Source organism: Patiria miniata, unplaced genomic scaffold, assembly GCF_015706575.1.
Source record: "Patiria miniata isolate m_02_andy unplaced genomic scaffold, ASM1570657v1 HiC_scaffold_3, whole genome shotgun sequence".
Taxonomy (NCBI): domain Eukaryota; kingdom Metazoa; phylum Echinodermata; class Asteroidea; order Valvatida; family Asterinidae; genus Patiria; species Patiria miniata.
In genome coordinates this window covers 8,292,918-8,311,367 of record NW_024037069.1, presented here as the reverse complement: position 1 = coordinate 8,311,367, position 18,450 = coordinate 8,292,918, and the positions used below count along the sequence as shown (strand labels likewise).

Genomic DNA, 18,450 nt, shown 5'->3' with positions numbered 1-18,450 from the left:
CTGATGCATCAATGTGGTTGTATAAACACGCTAAAGCACTCATTCTTGGTAATGATTGGTAATGCGTGACTTTGGGTATGATAATTTGTTATGATAACATAGAAATCGAAATTTCTATTTTTCAATTGAGCCTGTTTTATTAACAACCGTAATTTCATCAGCACGAATGTTGCTTTATTCGTTACTTAGAAGATAAAAATATATATATTCTTTATGTGTGTCCTTTTATTGCTATTCTATTTGACATCTTATTCATTTTATTCTTAATTGATAGCTATTAATTTGTTATGACGATTCATTTTTTGAATGAAGTAATTCAAATGTTTTGTTATATTTGTACTTGATTGTAAATCATCCACAATTCAGCCTTTGGGATGCGACGAATCGATAATAAAACCCTTAAATTAAATTAGATTGAAATTCTCGTTTCATCAACGACTCTCCTTGAACTTCCTGGATTCATGTGTCTTGATAATTGCCACTGCTGAACCACGATATTACTTTAACTGTTTTAATTATGTTTCTTCTTTCTACTTTCGTTATAGATTCCCATTCTGGATCCCTATTTCTGCATACCCGCGACCGATGATAGTAATCGAACGCCATTATTCCAGTACGCCAAGGGCATGGACCCCGTTCCATCCACGGCAATTCTAGAGCTGCCTGGTACTCTCATGTCATCAATCATAACCACAATAGAAGTCAACCACACCATCGCTTTAATCGGAACATCAAGTGGAGATCTACTCAAGGTAAATTATCCCTAATCGGTTGAATTGTAATGACTGAAGGCGTCGTAGAGCCTAAATTGGACCGTTTAGAAACAGTTTTATTTCAAACCATTTCGTTTACACCCCTTGCACTCGAGACTTTAGTTTTTTAGCACGACGCATTGATTCTGGAAAGTTATTGATTTTTTTAAAATGAGAAATAATAAGCTAAATTTTTGGTCTCTCTTAATAAATTGGTTGCATTAACGACGATGCTTAAGCATACACTCAAGGCAAGCAGTGCATGGCGGGTTCATCTTAACTATTCATAAATCCATGTGAACCTTCTTAACTCTCTATGTGCAATGTAGGTGTAAACAGATGTATTAAGGTGCTATGTGTCATTTTGTCATTAGGTTCATATGGAAAGTAACACTGCCAGCCGACTTTATGAACACATTAGCGTTGATACCAGTCCAGTTCTGCCAGACGTCAAGGTTAATGACACAACACGAGTACTATTTCTCTTGACGGAACAAAAGGTAAGCACATGCATACATACCTGTTGAGGAGTACTACTATTAACTAAATAATTACTTTCTCTGCTCTATTTAGCGTCGCCCGTGGGCTTCGCATTAGCAGAAAAGAAGACACTTTTGGCAGGGAAAAGCTGACAAGAAAAATATTTTTTTTTGGCCAAAGGAACATAATGAACATGAACTTTTATGCTTTGTAAACTGAAAACAAGATTCAAATTTGAAAAAAAAAAAATCTGCTGAAATCAAATAATTTTCTTTCTCAACATTTAGATTGTTAAAAAGGTACAATATGTTTTTCACTTTAGTTGGTGAAGCTTCGCGTGGAGAATTGTGGCCAATACACGACATGCGAAACATGTATTGGGACTGATGCAGGGAATGATGGAGACCCATATTGTGGATGGTGCACTCTGGAACGAAGGTAAGTCATATGGGATGTCTCCAAAGTGTTCGAGTGAGTTGAGGGGTGTAAGAACGGTAGTCTATCACCACTCAGATGGGTTGCAACATGTGTGGAAATGTATCATTCATGGTGTATCATTGTAATGGTCCTGAAGAATCTTCCTGATGCTGAATCCCAGCCTCCACTACTAAAACAACTACACCAGTAAGAGTCCGGCAGTCTCCTGACGACGAACAGAGCACACTGTTCGAAACGTCGCCGAAGTCAGAACCACACAACCCAAAAGACATGTACATAGTGTTACCGCAAACTGTCTATTCTATATTAATGTTGTACAGGGTGACCCCAAAAAATACAACCCTAAAACATTTGCCTTAAAAAAAAAGGATCAGTGGACTCTTATGCTTTGGGTATCAGATTAAAGCTGAGAGCGTTTTTTTTTTCACATACTTGGGAAAAAAATCATGACAACATGACAATAGCACTTTGGGGTGAAAAGGGTGCTGAAAAGGTTTAAAATAGGAGATACTAAAAAGGATGCGATACTGTGCAGGTGGAAAATAAAAGGCATTTCCATCAAATTCATTTGTACTCTTGTCATATTATGTGCCGTGTTGTTTGTAAGGATTAGGACATGCACAAATAGGTACAGTGAAAATCCCTTACCGTGGTATCTTTTTGTGTACAGGATGAAAAATGACCTTTCAGCTTGGTCAGTTTAGTTGTTGATCGTGTCCCTGAAATAACTTCCATTTTATTTACATGACTAATACAAAGTTCGATGAGCTGCGGTTGTCCGAAGTCGTAATTATTTGTACGTGAAACAAATTTTGTACGATCCATCTAATTCAGTGATGACCTATTGATGTTTCTCAATGAAATCTGGAAAGTATGACATTTCATGTTTGTCAATTTTGGTTTTTGGTTTTTGGTTACTGTCGGCTACGAAGCTATGTGATAACGTTGAATTCTGTCTTAGATGTACGAGATATGCAGACTGTCCAACACCTGATGTATCTACTCGATGGCTGGCCTACAATGCTGCTCAGTGCATTAATATTACCGATGTAGCGCCCTATGATAACCTGCCAATTACAGTCACTGAGCAACAGGTGAGAGACAAATGCATTGAAATTACATCTTTATTGCATCCGTTATAGGAACAAAAATGAAACCTGCTTTAGAAATTAAACACTTAGGCCTACTTCAAAGTGCAGATTTGTTAAGGACTTTTCCAGATTAGGCGGATAGGTATAGGTGGAAATATTTTACGTCAATGCGACGCCTATCGCACAAACGACGTACATGTATGGGGCCTAATAATTTTATTTTAGGGATCTCAAGAATTGAAATAGGTTTTCATCTGTATATAATTTCACATATTTGTTCCATGCACTTTGCCTTCTTAATTGTGATGAGTAAAAATTGTGCGCAATTCATTTTCTGTACCCTGAATGAATTTAGGCTTCGTACAGTAAACGGTATATTTCATGTCACACCATCTTTATTATGTTCTGAAATTTGTGACTCTCTAAGAAAATCTTTTTATCATGCGTCGGAATGATACAGAATGTCGTGCTTCGTATACTATACCTGTCGCTCATTCCCAGTCATTTGAGCTCACCAAATGTTATTTCCACTTTGTCTTTAGTACCCCTGACCGATGGAGCTAGCTCTTGGAGTTCATTGAATATTCAAATAATAAATATTATTATTAAATGTATCTCTTTTTTTTCTTTCACTTTTAGATCACCCTGACTGTGCAGCAGTTACCTGATCTAGGGACAGGCCAGAGTTATGCATGTCATTTCGGGTCACTCGAATCTCTAGCTACGAAGAATGGTGAAGTACTAGAGTGTACGTCACCTCCTAGTGATGGGATGCCTGCGATTCCACAAGGAGGCAAGTGCAATAAGAAGCATCATTAGGATGTTATTTATGGCAAAATATACAGAGAAAACATTCAAAATGTCGACTTGTAGTTTCCTTCTTGTACATTCTAGAATGAAATGATGCTTGTGAACCGACGTGTCGTTTTTCATTCAATCGCATCTTTAGACCAATCATAAGGATATCAACAGATAATGTGTTCATAGGCAGTTCAGTATAGTTCACTGACATGCTTACTGTTAGCATGACAATTATGTCTGCATTTTGTACCCACAAAAATCGATTTGAACTCGTGGCAATTTAAAACAGATATATGCTCATTTTCGAATTGAATGTTTCACCTCACAAAACGAGGGATTTGTTCTTATTTATTGCTTAGATGATGCAGTAAAAGTAGATTTGAGTGTCGAGTCATCTGAAACGTCAGTTCAATTCGTAGACACCGACTTCTACTTATATGAGTGCTCAACGCACACCTCGTGAGTATTAATCATTTGTATTTGAAATTCAATTTGTTACCTTTAGGTTGTTTTAATGCATATCTCCTCAGTACATTTGCCTGTGATATTTTTAATCGATGAATAATACAATTTTCTTTTGTTGTTTACGTAGATGTATATTCTGCGCTGGTAGTCGCTGGGCCTGCGATTGATGCGTGTTTGAGAACAGATGTACTCATGAAAGCTCCACGTGCACACGTGCTAATGAAATCATCATTACTGGAGATAACGTGAGAATAAACATATTCGAGCTAAACCAAAACAAATTTGGAAAAGGAAAAATTATTAGTTTACTTAAATCTCTTGATTGTAGAATCCTATATATATGTTGACTATTCAGTAAATACTTATTTTGCGCATTACTTATTGAAAATGGCAGCAATTATTGTAATAGATATCCTCCTCCAATTAACCACCCATGGAAGTACTGCTGATCATAAGTTTAAGATCGAAGCAGGTGTATATTTTGGGGAGGTTATGACATTGTTTGTTGTTTGTTGGCGTTTATCCACAGAATCCAACCACTTCTGCAATCAAAGGACCTGAGTTTTGCCCTCAACTGCTGAACCAGACTGCTGAAGTTCTGCTTCCTAATGACATTATGAGGAGCATCACTGTCATGACTACAAACCTGCCAGACGCAGCTGAGGTTTGTTTATTAATGTCTGAAGAAAAAAACACAACAAACAAAAAACAATGACAACCTGTAACTTATGTCCACGTTAACCCCCGTCTATTAGAACATTAACCTGTTAATGCCTGATAGCGTAGTAACAGTTTCCAACATTTCTCTGAGACCAGTTACCATATATAGAATATAAAATTTCCCCTCTTGGAATACCGTCTGATATAGTTTGCTAAATGGCATGGGACTACATATCTGACCTTCTTAATGACATTGAATTAAATGCAAAGCGAATTGCAAAGTTATCATTGACCGTATATGTAACTTGAGGTCAGTGTAGTCGGTGCAGTTTGCAGATGCTTTATGTACCCTATATATTATTATAATCATTAACATTGTGTGTGCTTAGATAAAGGTTAATATTTGAATGATAAGTTAGTATTGAATCGCCCTTAGGTAGCATGCAATGTAAACATTGCATCGCATTGTCAAGTATTGAACTTACTTTCGAAGACCTTTTACCGAGTCCAAGTAAATCTTAGTTTTTAATAGTCTTTCCTGACTCGTAACTTGGCAAAAAAATATTGGTCGTTACACCGTTTGTTTTTTCCATGTGCAGATTTCTAGCTATCAGTGCAGCTTTGATGTTGAGGGATCATCTCAGGCTGTTAATGCAGACCGCAATGGAGATAGGATCACATGCCAAGAGAAGGCTGTAGGTTATCCTAAAACCTATATTGTAGCCTTGGATTGCTAATTTCTTTAATAAAAATGAAAGTAATCACTTATTTTGCATGCTCGCCGGACACAATGTTGATGTTTTGAGCTTCATGTATTAACAGGTGATTGTTTGCTTGCCTTCAACAGTACACTTACCTCTCCAATGATGAACCAGAGATGGAAGTGAGACTGTCTGTTTCATGGACTGACACAAGCGGTGTTGCGCACATTCTAGATGACAAACATGGATTTGACAGTAAGGAATAAAGACTGATTTCATGGGCAAAAAATTGCCTTTTCTCCGGTCAGAGGTGGAATCGAGAATGACGCGACGCCAAACTATTGCATGCTATTTACATGTACGCGGAAGAACTTTCCACCAATGACCACCGGTTATTCACGCGTTCAGCGTGTGACGTAATCGTAAACAACCACACCAGGGATCTTCTCACTGAAAATTCTCGAGGTGTCCGTGCGTCCATAAACCTGATTAAATTGCGCTTAATCATCATTTAAAGTTAAGAACCGTGCAAACTTTTTACTGTTTTGGAGGGAAATGGGTATATCAAGTTTTTAAAATAAACTCTTTATGTGCTATTCGTCGTTTGTTATCAACAGTTTTGCATTGGAGGTTGTTTTTTAATATGTCGAGTTGAAAGACAAGAGATTATCTTGTATTCTGCTCACACCAAACAGTAACGTTGTACAAGTGTGAAGTCCAGAAGCCAGACTGCAGCCGTTGTGTTACAGCCCGCCCAGCGTTCGAATGTGTTTGGTGTGGTGCCATGCCCAGCGAGGCTGGTGTTTGTAAACTGAATGAAATTTGCAGTGAAAATAGGGTGACTTTGGATAACGGATTGAACTGCCCTGATCCAGTTCTGAGTGAGGTAGGTAATACAACTCTTCAGTTGAATATGATATATTTGCTTAAGTATTCTTTATCAATATTCCAGGTGAGGGTACTTGTCAACATGTTTGTAATTATACATAGTTATCACAAAGTATCAAAGATTAATGACTCCAAATGAAGCACACCTTGTATCCATTCGACTTGCCTTTGTGTCAGAATGAAAAAAAGGAAAATTTTGTTACGTGCACGATGGAAAAAAGGTTATGATTGCATAGGCAAAGGTGTTGGACCTATCATAATTACAAAGTATGCCTATATATTACAAAGTAGGCTATAATGTGTTGTATTGAAATACATTGTTTCATGTTACATGTACTCTCTTTGGTGTGTTATGTTATTATTGTTTCAAAATCACGCATTAGGTATTTCCCTTGACTGGGCCCATTGAAGGCAACACAGTCATACATGTGATGGGAACTGATATCGGTCGGAGATCGAGTGATGTTGTGAGGGTGATGGTTGGCAATCAGCCCTGTGATCTGGATGGATTAAACTCAGACTACCAAACTGGAGCAAGGTACGGTGTCAAATCTTACCTCATGCAAGGACATTACTTTGTACTTTTGTTGCCATGTTGTGGAACATTGTAAAATCTTAAAGGTGTACAGAGAGGATGAGGTTTTGCTCAATCTTCTATTTTAATGTCACGTATTTCGTTATGTTTCAGTGTCAGCTGTAGAACGAGAGCAGAAAGTGAAGGAGCCGAGTTGGTTACTTTGACAGTCACGGGTGCAGATGGTACAATGCAACACAGCTCAGGAACAGTCAACTTTAACTTCACAGTAAGTCACGTCCTGCATCCGTTTTCTTTACACTGAGTTGACCCCTTAGGAATCTGCCTAACATTGGAACAAGCGTCCAGGAAAAAGTTTATGTCTACTGTTATATGTTATATACTGTTTTTATACAATGTTTTTTGTTACCAGGACCCAACAATTACAGTATTTCAACCCAGCCTCGGCCCAGAAGCCGGTGGGACGGTAGTAAGTGTGAATGGCACTGCTCTCAACACGGGACGCGATATTGAAGCGTTCATCGGCGACCGTCCTTGCATGATAACTGGGTATTGTGTAACTTTACCTACAAATCACTATTCAAATTGTGGCAGATATGACAACTATCGAAGAAAAATCTAATTTTTCCCCTAAGTTAACTCTGGAATGATATAAATTGTAGCATTCGTTGGAAACAATACAATTAAGAAGTGGAATTATGAATAATTCAGGGAAAAAAGGGATCTCGTCAACATTGCCATTATCAGTGGCTTCAAATAATCAGTTCCTTCAATTATCATAATTCATATTCCCCAAGTTCACGACACTGTATAAGTATTTCGTTGTTGTGAATTTTAAAAAATATATTTCAATTAATTTTTGTAAAAGTAGTATGTTTTATTTTTTTCCATGATTTTATTTAAAAGTAGACTTGATACTTTCGTGAAGAATTACAGCAAAACCGTCAAATTTTCATTTACCTTGAGGAATTCCATACAATGACAAGGACCATTATTCACATAGATGAATTTCACTCTTACATTACTTCAGAAACACTAGATTTTAGTAAACATAGCCTCTTTTGGCCTCTGCTCCTTCTTTCCCAAATTATTCAGCCAACCAGTTGAATCCATGCTAGAATGCACAACCACTGCTGGCCAAGTTGGATATCAAGGTGTTGTGAAACTCTCCTTCGATGGGGCCATGAGAACCTCATCACATATGTACACGTACAGTGAGAATCCCACCATTACTGAGGTGTCTCCTCTGAAAAGCATCGTTTCGTGAGTCTACATGATTTTATGTCTTCATCTGTTTTACCATGGGCTATATACTTCAATTTGTATCATCCACATTAATTTATATCTTTACTGTTACAGCCTGTATTGTCAAAAGATACTTTCGGTGTTTTAAATATATTAAAACACTAACAACAAAATGAGGGCAATAGGGGAATTTTGGTCTTGGTATTATTGAACTGTTATGTTTCTGTTGTTAGGTAGAAGCTGTCAAAATAGCAAGCTCACAGTCAAATTTATGCTAGCTTGTTTTAAGAAGCAGACTAATACAAATTTTTTTATTACTGAAGACTTCAGTGAAATGTTTTGCTTTATTCTAAACTTCCAAATGTCATTAGCTGAAATATCTGAAAGTGAACATGTTCGTGCATTTCTAAATTGTTAAGAGTGATGTTACACCAGCCCATATCTTTCAGTGTGTAGAATATATTTTCAGTATTTGCTATCGGTATTTTAATTGTCAGGGGTGGTCGAATGTTGACGGTTACTGGCACTTTTCTAAACACAAGTAGAAACCGTCAAATCGTTGTCACTAATGCAAATGAGGTGAGTATTGTGTTATACTTATTATCTGTATAAATGATTTTATATCTGCTCTATCCTTGCTCAACCTCCCTTATTATATCTACTTGCTCCATTCTTCCAACATATATAATTAGGAAACATTTAAAACTTCTATTTTGCTAAGTTACCGCAAACGACCACTTTAAATGTGAACATTGCAATAAGGGTACTATGTAAAGAATGACAGCAATTACATCATTAAACACATTTCTGTTTTGAAGTAGAAACAAAGAGGGGTGCCATTGTCAACCGGAGCTAATGCTGACCAGAATTGTCAACTGACTGATGTGGGTCTTTATTTTGCAGGAATGTAAAGGTGAATCTGCAACGGAGATGCGGTGCCCATCTCCTAACGTAACAGACCTCGACATAAGCAATAAAAACTTGACCTTTGGCTTCATCATGGATGGGGTCACTCAACTGTTGACATGGTCTGAGGATAACGATGTCGACTTGGAGTACTTTGAGGATCCAGTGTATAACAAATTTGAAGGTGTTATGAAGGACAAAGAAGGCGAAACCTTGACAATCACGGTTGGTATACGCGGGTCTTATTCTATGCGCCTATCCTTTTATTGCCTTTTCTATCTGTATAAAGATATGGGGCCTGTAGGTGAACGAAGCACACTTATACAGTACTTTGTAAAGTGAAACACCTCTCATATGTGACTAAAGATACATTCAAGTTGATATCTCTTCCTCCTGAATCAAGTGGATCTTCCCAAAATACAGTAGGCCTTTCTTAGTAACTCTTGCTGAGTTACAAAACTTCGTATCAAGCTCAGATCAGTCATTGCAAAAGCAAATGTAAATGTGATGTGAAATAAAAGTTAAGTTTGTTTTTACCTCAGACCCACACGGTATGTATAGGGGTACATGAACATGAGAAGAAGAAAAAGTCTTACGTGTGATACAGGTTATAACCTGTTTCTTTAAAAATAAAACATTTGCCACGACCGAAAAGATTAAATCTGTCCAAAATATACCAATCCAGATACCTCTAATTTTCCTTTAAAATCAATTGAACTTCAATTACCTATGGATGCTTTGACAGGGTGAGCGGATTGACAGCGCCATCACAGAGGGAGAAATCATCGTGACAATCGGAGTAGAGAGCTGTCCCGTTAGCCTGATCACTGATTCAGCACTCGTATGTGAATTGCCTGAGGAGGCACCAGCAGCCGGTGACTACTTGGGAGAAGATTCCGAGGAAGATCTGCCTGTGGTATGGGTAAGTAAGGGGCAGATCCATGTTTGAATTGGGGGGGGGGGGGTAGCTGTCAATTGTTCTTTTCTTTCAAGATTTTTCCTTCTTGTGCGGCCGCAAGGGGGAGGTTTATCTCCTTACCCTCCCCGTATAGATCCGCCACTGTACGCCCTTACAAACTTGCGGGTAATTTTTCATTGTGCTAATTTGATATTATCCTTGAAACATCCAAAAGAAATGAAGTTTTCCTGGACCTTTTTAAATAAATGTTTAGTATAACTTTTTAAATGTGATGGTCTTTCTCAGTTTTTGTTAAATTGTTTCGACATTATGAAAAGTAAACCAATTAACAAATTTGAATCATTATTTCTTCGGTCAAAGAATTTCATAATATTCGGTCATTACACTCCCGAAATCTGAAGAGAAGACCCCTCTGGCTGTAAAATGACCAAGAAAACCGGCTCATCTAGAATATTATTAAGCTAGGTTTAAACATTGTTCCTCGGATGGACTGAACATCTGTTATAACTCAATCCGAAAGGTTAAAAACACCCAACATTCGGCCAGTTCTCCCCAAAACGTGATACACTACTTTTTCATTGTTGATTGTTTCTTCAAAATTGATTATTTTAACGTCGACATTAACTAATTGGTTAAGTCTATGTCAGTTGTTGAATCGTTTATCATTTCATTTGTGTTATTCCATAGGTTCGCCACAATAACTTAAAATTTAGGTTGGGCTACTTGGTCTATCCCAGTACGGTGCCACTTGTCGCTATACTTGTACCGAGTCTGGTCATTCCACTCTCCATGGCGATACTGCTCGCTGCTACCTTCGTGTATTGCAGACAATTGCGAAGGAAGCGCACCCACGACCGAAGACTATTGGGAAGGATAGTGGCGATTCATCTCGGTAAGTGCTGGTGGCAAGAGGTGACTTGAGTTAACTCGAATATTATACTCCTGAATGCTTAAAAGGTGCACATAACTGCGGTTAAGGGATAAACAATCTACCTAGGAATATGCACATTAAAATCACTTGATCTCAAGACGGCGGAATGGTTACCATCCCGAAACCCTCTAAAACTTAAAAGCCAATTATTCTTCATCGGTTGTGTCTAATAGCTACTTATCATTTTTTTTAAACATGAATATGTCTGTTTAGAAAAAAATAAACAGTACGTTGCTGCACATTTCCGTATTAAATTATGATCTTAGTACTTCTAAAAAAAAGTCATCTCGAGATGGCTACTAACGGGCAGCTGGTTTTAATGGTAAAATACATGGCAAAAGAATTGAAATGGCGTACTCCTCAATTGACTGTAGTCTTTAAATTTGCGAACAGGATGAAACAAATACCTCATCAACAAAAATAAATATAGAACTCCTTTGTCAAGATTGTGCTTGTCATTTTAGACAAATTGTGATTCTTGTGTTGCATGTAAAGATTGTTTTGTCTGCCGATTTGTGAGTCCGAACGTGCTCGTAAACTTACCGCTATATAACGTTATTAAATGTGAATGCGACATTGTATCTCTTTTCTTTAGAAATTGACTCCCACGTCAAAAGACGCAGGTGGTATAGATCCCAGAAACAGTCGGAATCTGCTCAGCCAAAACAAAAGCGCATTGTCCTGAACAACAAGGTCAGCTTCGTTCCCGACGACATTCATATCGACTTCAGCCAACTGGAATTGGGGGAAACTCTTGGACAAGGTAGTGACTTTGTACGAGGAAAGAATGAACATGTCATGAGTTCAAAGTGTAAGCTGTTATTTTACCTGAGAAGGAAAGGCCCACATAAAGTACAGGGGCTGCGTGTGCAAACCGTTAAAGGCGTGATTAAAACGCGTGTTCACGTTTCGCACATCAGGAAATTATTGGGATTCAGTCGCTGGCTCTGTCAGTAAAGTCGCTAGGTCTATTAGTCGGTCAGCTGTCTAGTTCTACGGTACCAGCAAAAGATAATCAGTTTAGATGAATATAATACACTTGGCCACATTTTACAGGTGCATTTGGGCGTGTACTGAAAGCTGCTCTACACGATACGTCAGGGGAAGATAAAATTGTGGCAGTGAAGACAGTGCAAGGTTGGTGGTGAGAATGTCGGCCATTTGTGAGAGATGTTTGCTATGACAGTATCATGGATTAAAATCAAAGCATTGAAAAGTTGTTACTCGGATAAAAAGGGCCAATTTCAAAATGGTATGAGTTTTGGTCTCGAGTATACTTGTTGCTGATTAGAGATACAGAAAAGTTGTTGTATGAACTTATACCGAGAAAAAGGAACTACTAACAACATTGTGCGTCTTGAGTGAAAGAGCCGAAAGAGTCTTTTTATTCAGAATGGCGAATTGTGGGGTTGTAAAATGTTCTTGAACTGAAGTAAATTAAATTGTTCTGCGGTGTCACTTGGCTATTGCATTTCTGTGACAAGGAAAATTAGTTGAACTACAAGTTCCCGTTTTATGTAGTATCTTGGCCAAATGTAAGTTGGGCGTGCTAGTTATGGGATATTAATGACTTATCGCATATTTTTGCATGTATAGACACTTCGGACCCGAAAAATGTGGTGAAGTTCCTGGAGGAAGGCCTGATCATGAAAACCTTCGACCATGTCAACGTGCTGGGGCTTCTGGGGTTGACCTTTGACGCGGACAAAAACCCATTGGTGGTGATACCCTTCATGGCAAACGGTGACCTCAAGACATATCTAGTCAAGAAGAAACAGGTATGTAGTCAAGAGCGATCATGACAATCAAAATATCGAACGTAAGTAGTGGAAAGTTTGATAAAAAAATACGTGATTTTTGCATGAGCTTGGAACTCACTTAATGGTGATTTTGGTACATTTGGTTAAGTTTGATAATTGGTAGTTCACTGACAAGAAATAATGAACAAAATGCTGTCCCATTTTGTAAAAAGTATGTCATGTGTTTTGTTCTGAGTGTGGTATTTATTTATTCATTGGAGGTTTTTACTTTTAATTTAGACCTTGGCGACATCACTGCTGACGAGGTTTGCCTCACATGCCGCACTCGGTATGAGTTACTTGGCTCAGCACAAGTTTGTCCACAGAGATCTTGCGGCCAGAAATTGCATGTAAGTGTATCCTCTCTTCTATGTCACTCAGTGCTTTTGCAACTGTCTTTATATAAGTGTTTGTATGAAAGCTAAATTAGACTCAGAATATTTTGGTAATGTTACGAGAAATGGGCTAGTTGTTTTATCGAAAATATGTTTAATGCATCAGAAATGTCAGGAGACATGCATTAATTGATTTTACTCAAGAGTTTGAGTAAATGTCATTGCAATTCTTGATTGATATAACCCCAAAGTAAGAACAACTTTAACAACCTCCTTAGGGTTGATAGTGATCTTCTGGTGAAGATAGCTGATTTTGGACTATCCCGTGACATGCACGAATCGGATTACTACACAAGCGGCGATGTCCAGGCTAAGCTGCCTATCAAATGGATGGCTCCCGAGTCCATGGAACGCCGAGTGTACAACGCCAGGACTGACGTGGTATGCAATTAAATCCATCTTTGATTGGAATGTTCCATATGTTAAGATGAAGATCTGGAGGAAAAGAAAGTGACGCACATGACTTTACGTTCCGTGGAACTATCACTTAGAGAGAAACTATGTCTGGTGATGAAACGTTAATTATTAATAATTTACATCAGACACCCTCAGCTGGAATATTTCGTGTGAAGGCGGCGATCTGAATTGATTTCTCAATAATCAACGTTCTTGGTTAGGCCTAATTACATTTGACACATGATATTTTAAAATAGTTTATTTTAATAATAACACTCGGTTAAAATGTAGATATTGTCGATCTTCGTTAATTTTGGCGAACCTAAGTGTTATGTGGCTCATTGACAGGCAACACTAGAATGGTCTCTTACATTGAGAAATAATTGTCTTTTTTGGTTTTTCTACAGTGGTCATACGGTGTGCTCCTGTGGGAGATTTTCAGTAAGGGTGCCAAACCGTATCCAGGAATACCCAACCAAGATGTGTATGATTTCTTGAAGAGTTGTCAACGCATGGATGCTCCCAAGAACTGCCCGCCAGAAATGTATGTTCAAACAGCGCTCACCATTACCTTTACTAATACATGTAAACAAATGTAATGTCGTTTTAACTGCTGTAAAAAGTATGCAAGGCTATTTTATGCTTCACTCAACTTGTTCTGAAGGTAAAGGGATCTTAATGCACCTATTTCACTCTCAGGGGTTTTACTTAATTTTAAGTAGGAATAACACTCTTGGGGTTTCAAATATGAATTTAAAAAAAGGTAGTGTCGAGTACTCAGTAATAATGAAAAGTTTACTGTCGGGGGGTTTCAAGTAAAAATGCAAACAAAATTTGATACTGTCAAGCAAGCTTATCTAATAACTCATGTTACTTTACCTGACTGACACAGCTACGGCATAATGGTACGTTGCTGGCAGGACAACCCCAAGTCACGTTGCACATTCGTCCAAGTCGCCAACGAGCTGGAAGAACTGTTGGAGGGAGACCGCGACTACGTAGTAGCTCCTAGTGTGGGTGTGGTTGGTATGGGACCCATCGAACATCGCCAAGAACCTGGTGTCACAGACGACAGCTATCTGGTCCCGATGCAGCAGGAGACCGCCTTTGGTGCTGACGGCCCGTGTAGTGACGGAGAAACCAGCGGGAGCCACGTGACTGCTGCCCATGATCCCTTGGATTATGTTAATAAAATTGTCATTAGATAAGTGCCGTGCACATTCCACGATAAGAAATATCCGAAAAGAAAATAGTTTGAAGAAAAAGTCTGTTTCAAGTGGCCAACATATTAAAATCTTTACTTATCAAGATGGATACAAAGGACACACTCCTTGCTCACTTTCATTTCTAAAAAAAAAAAAAAATCACCTTTCAAGGTTTTTTTTTTTCTCCGTGGTTTAGAATGAAATCGTTTACAATATAAAGGAGGTAGCAAGCTAAACTAATAGCTAAAACATGTATTTTAAGCGTCTTAAACCAATGCCAAATGCCATTTTTTTTCTCCGATTGACATTGTTGTTTATGGACATTGGTAAATTAGTCTGAGGTATTACTGTTGTATCATTGAATGAAACGTTTGCATGCAGTTACATAATTATTTTGTATTACTTCATAATATTCAGATATTCCGCAAATGAGTGCATCACTGTTTTTCAAGAAGAAAATGCTTCCATGTAATAATAATAATCTAAAACCGTTTAATCTAAAATACACCGTGAATTTCCAGCATTATATTATATAACCATTAGCCAAGCAAATTGCAACAATTTAAAACAAGATCCTACGTTATCTGAACTTAATAAAATATATTCCTGTAAAAACTGTAGAACAATAATAAGCCATTCATGTTTGATTGCAAGTGATAACTTGCCGATTGGGAATTTCTTCATAGATTCCTGCAGGCTGCAAAAATCATTTACATAAAAAGGTTGAAACTTTCAGGAAACCAACAGCTTTCGATATTGCAATAAACTAAGAAGGAACAAACAATAGCAATGTTATTTTGTTTAACGTATTGTACACAGGTTTTTCCAGCTTTTAATTATTAAGATAAAGAGTGTATTACGTAATTGACATTTTATATTTGGAATACCTGTAAAGGCTTATATTCTTAGTAAACAGATGGCACGTGCATATGCATTCTTCTGCAAAAAAATATGAAATGTAGCTCATTTTATGAAAATGATATCTTGTTTACCTTGAACAAATATTACGTTTCTTTAAGGAGAGTCTTCCATCAAAGATGTTGCGTGAAATAACATTTGTAAAGAAGTACTTAATGCAATGTAACGGAAACTGCTCAATTGTTGCCTAGTAAATGTAGAAAAAATAATTTGACTTAACAGGTAAAAAAACACAGAAACAGTGGGTAAATGCCTGCGAAAAAAAAATCTATATAACAATGAAAGATCTATATAACACCGAGTGCTGTGTAAATGCTCATATTTGATTCATTTGACTTCATATAATCTCGCTTTTAGATCATTTATTCATTTGATACTCGGACACGTATAATCACTTTTTTCATCAGATTAGCAGAATTGCATAGAAGCCGGTATATTGCTCACATATCCAATGGTGAATTTCTGTTACAAATGTCAAGACAACTTTTATTTCAGATATGTTGAAACACATACTCACATTTCACAGACAGATCGATCTATCCGATGACATTCTTATGCTTGATGCTGAGGGTTCCATTTCATAGATTATTTTGGGGGAACAGGGTTGATTGATTGTATTTTTTTGATAATTATTGATTTAAGTCCTGATTTAAATCAGTACAAATATGATAAAAACCCTATTTACAAGGAACTTAATATACCCATCCTGGCAAATTCCAACACTATATGGGAAACTGCACACACATATTTCTGACTTTGATTCTGGAGGTGTGCCAACCCAATGTAAAAGACTAAGTTTAGTAAGGGAACTACTGTAGGCCTACTCATTCGGACAGATTCCAACAAAACATGCCATTTGGGTTTGATGGGTTGAGGTCTGTTAGGGGGTCACTTTGGTTTTGTATGCTCCACATGCATTTTCTCAAAACAAAGTGCTTCATGAAAACAGCATTTTATAACTAAATATAGGTCTGTTTATTGTGCTTTATGCTTGAATACAGCCAGTTTCCGTACGCTATGCAACTCATTCACTTGGGATATTACTTGTAAAATAAATGATGCTTTCTGATTAGAAGCAACATTCTTGAAGTCAGTCATTGTTTAATGTTTATCTTGACGCTCAATAGCAATAAATTTGCCATCATTTATACAACATTTTTTAGCCCAGGCCTTGCAAGAAAAAAATTCTCTCACAAACAAAATTCGGAAATATATCGCGAGAAAATGTTCTGGGGTATCTAACAGGTATGTAAATTTCCCATCTTAGCAAGTTTTTCAGCGCCAATAGAGACCTAACTTACTGGTTGACTCACAGGATTTGTTACATACAGAAGCAACAAGTCGGTTCTAGTGTATTTGGTTCTATTGCATGTTGTAGCTCTACCATGTTCAATGTCTGATACCTTCTCAATTCTAGATTCAATTACACTGAATCTTATTATTTATTTTTTTTTGCGGAAATCGTCCTGCATGTTTCACTCGGAGTTCGTTTGTTTTTGTAAGTTGGCCGGCAGTTGGTCTCGCCGCAGTATTCAGCGCAGCCAATCCATAATGAAAAGTTGGTTTAAACGACCACTGTTAGTAATGCCTGCCTGCTAAAAAATATCAATACAAAAGTAACAAATTCATTCCATAAAACTTCCGTTGGCAATAAACTATCAAGCAAAGAACAATTCCCAACACACCCATCTTATTAAAAATAATAATAAAATGGGAACGAATTTTTTGTAGCCTTAGTCAAACTTTTCTTTTACAATTTGTGGCATTGAATGGCATAACAATAAAGGTAGCAATATTAAAGTGGCGTCAGAGTACTGTATTTTACTGGTATATTTTCTATTAAACGTGAACTAATTACCCAATACTCGGCAACAATCCTCCCTGTATAACAACATTTACGTGTGCTAATTACATGAGGTCGCTTTCTTTGCATCTAACTCCAAGGCTGTCCACAATAAATACAATTCTTGCCCCACGGGTGTTTGCTTCCGAACAGATAAAGACAAGTATTTGCCCTGCTGTTGTTAGTAAAATATTGTATTGTTAGTAGCGTCAGTTTGCTCCAGGAAACGACTTGTGGATATTCGTAGCGGAGTTAATCGTTTCCCATAATGACGATATACATTAGCAATTTTATATGCTTTGAGCTGAGGCCAAAAAAAAATAGTCGGTCTCTGGTCAGACCAAAGTTCTGGAACTGATGCGGCGACGCGTTTTTTTTTTTTTTTTTTGGGGGGGGCTTTTTTTTTCAAGCTTGGATTGTACAGACAAGGTGGGTACGATTTTTTGCTTTTTTGTGTTCTTATATACATTGGTGTCCTCCATAATTTGCCTTGGTGCCCTCCATCATTTGCCTTGGTGCAATTTCCCCATTCCTTGGTACAAAATTTTGAGGAGTGCGGCAATAGAGGGCGCTGTTGTAGCTACCGCGGACAATTTGAAGAAAAAAAAAGGTTGACGCGCATGATTAAAATCGACGCGCGCGCTGACCAGAGACCGACTATTTTTTTTTGGCCTAAACGACCGTGTGCCTGCATACCGATAATGCTTTGTTAAATTGTACATTCCGATAGACTTCTATTTATGTGGCCTAAGGAGTTGAAATGTTGGGTTTGCGAGTGTACGGTCAGCCGTTCATCACGGACATGGACACTCCTCTGTTGGTTGTCTTCAGTTATTCCTGCTCACCTCTTGTCAGCCGAGTATGCAACTCCTTAGTATGCTGATTTATCCACACATGATGGGTTAATTGCAGGACAACTATTTTTTTCTTGCATGCCCTAATTATAAAAGCAACAGAACCAAATGAAAACTGAAAGCATGGTGAAAAACTGAGAGGGCATTGCGTGTCATGACGGAGCCTTGAAATACTGGATTCTAAACGCTTTCCATAATGACGGCATCCAATAAGCAACTTTAAAAAAT

General features: G+C 37.7%; 1 pseudogene; it reads left to right on the top strand.

Moving 5' to 3' along the window:
• Positions 1-609: 609 nt before the first annotated feature.
• On the top strand, positions 610-14,610 carry LOC119736423 (annotated as a pseudogene).
• The last annotated feature ends 3,840 nt before the right edge of the window (positions 14,611-18,450 follow it).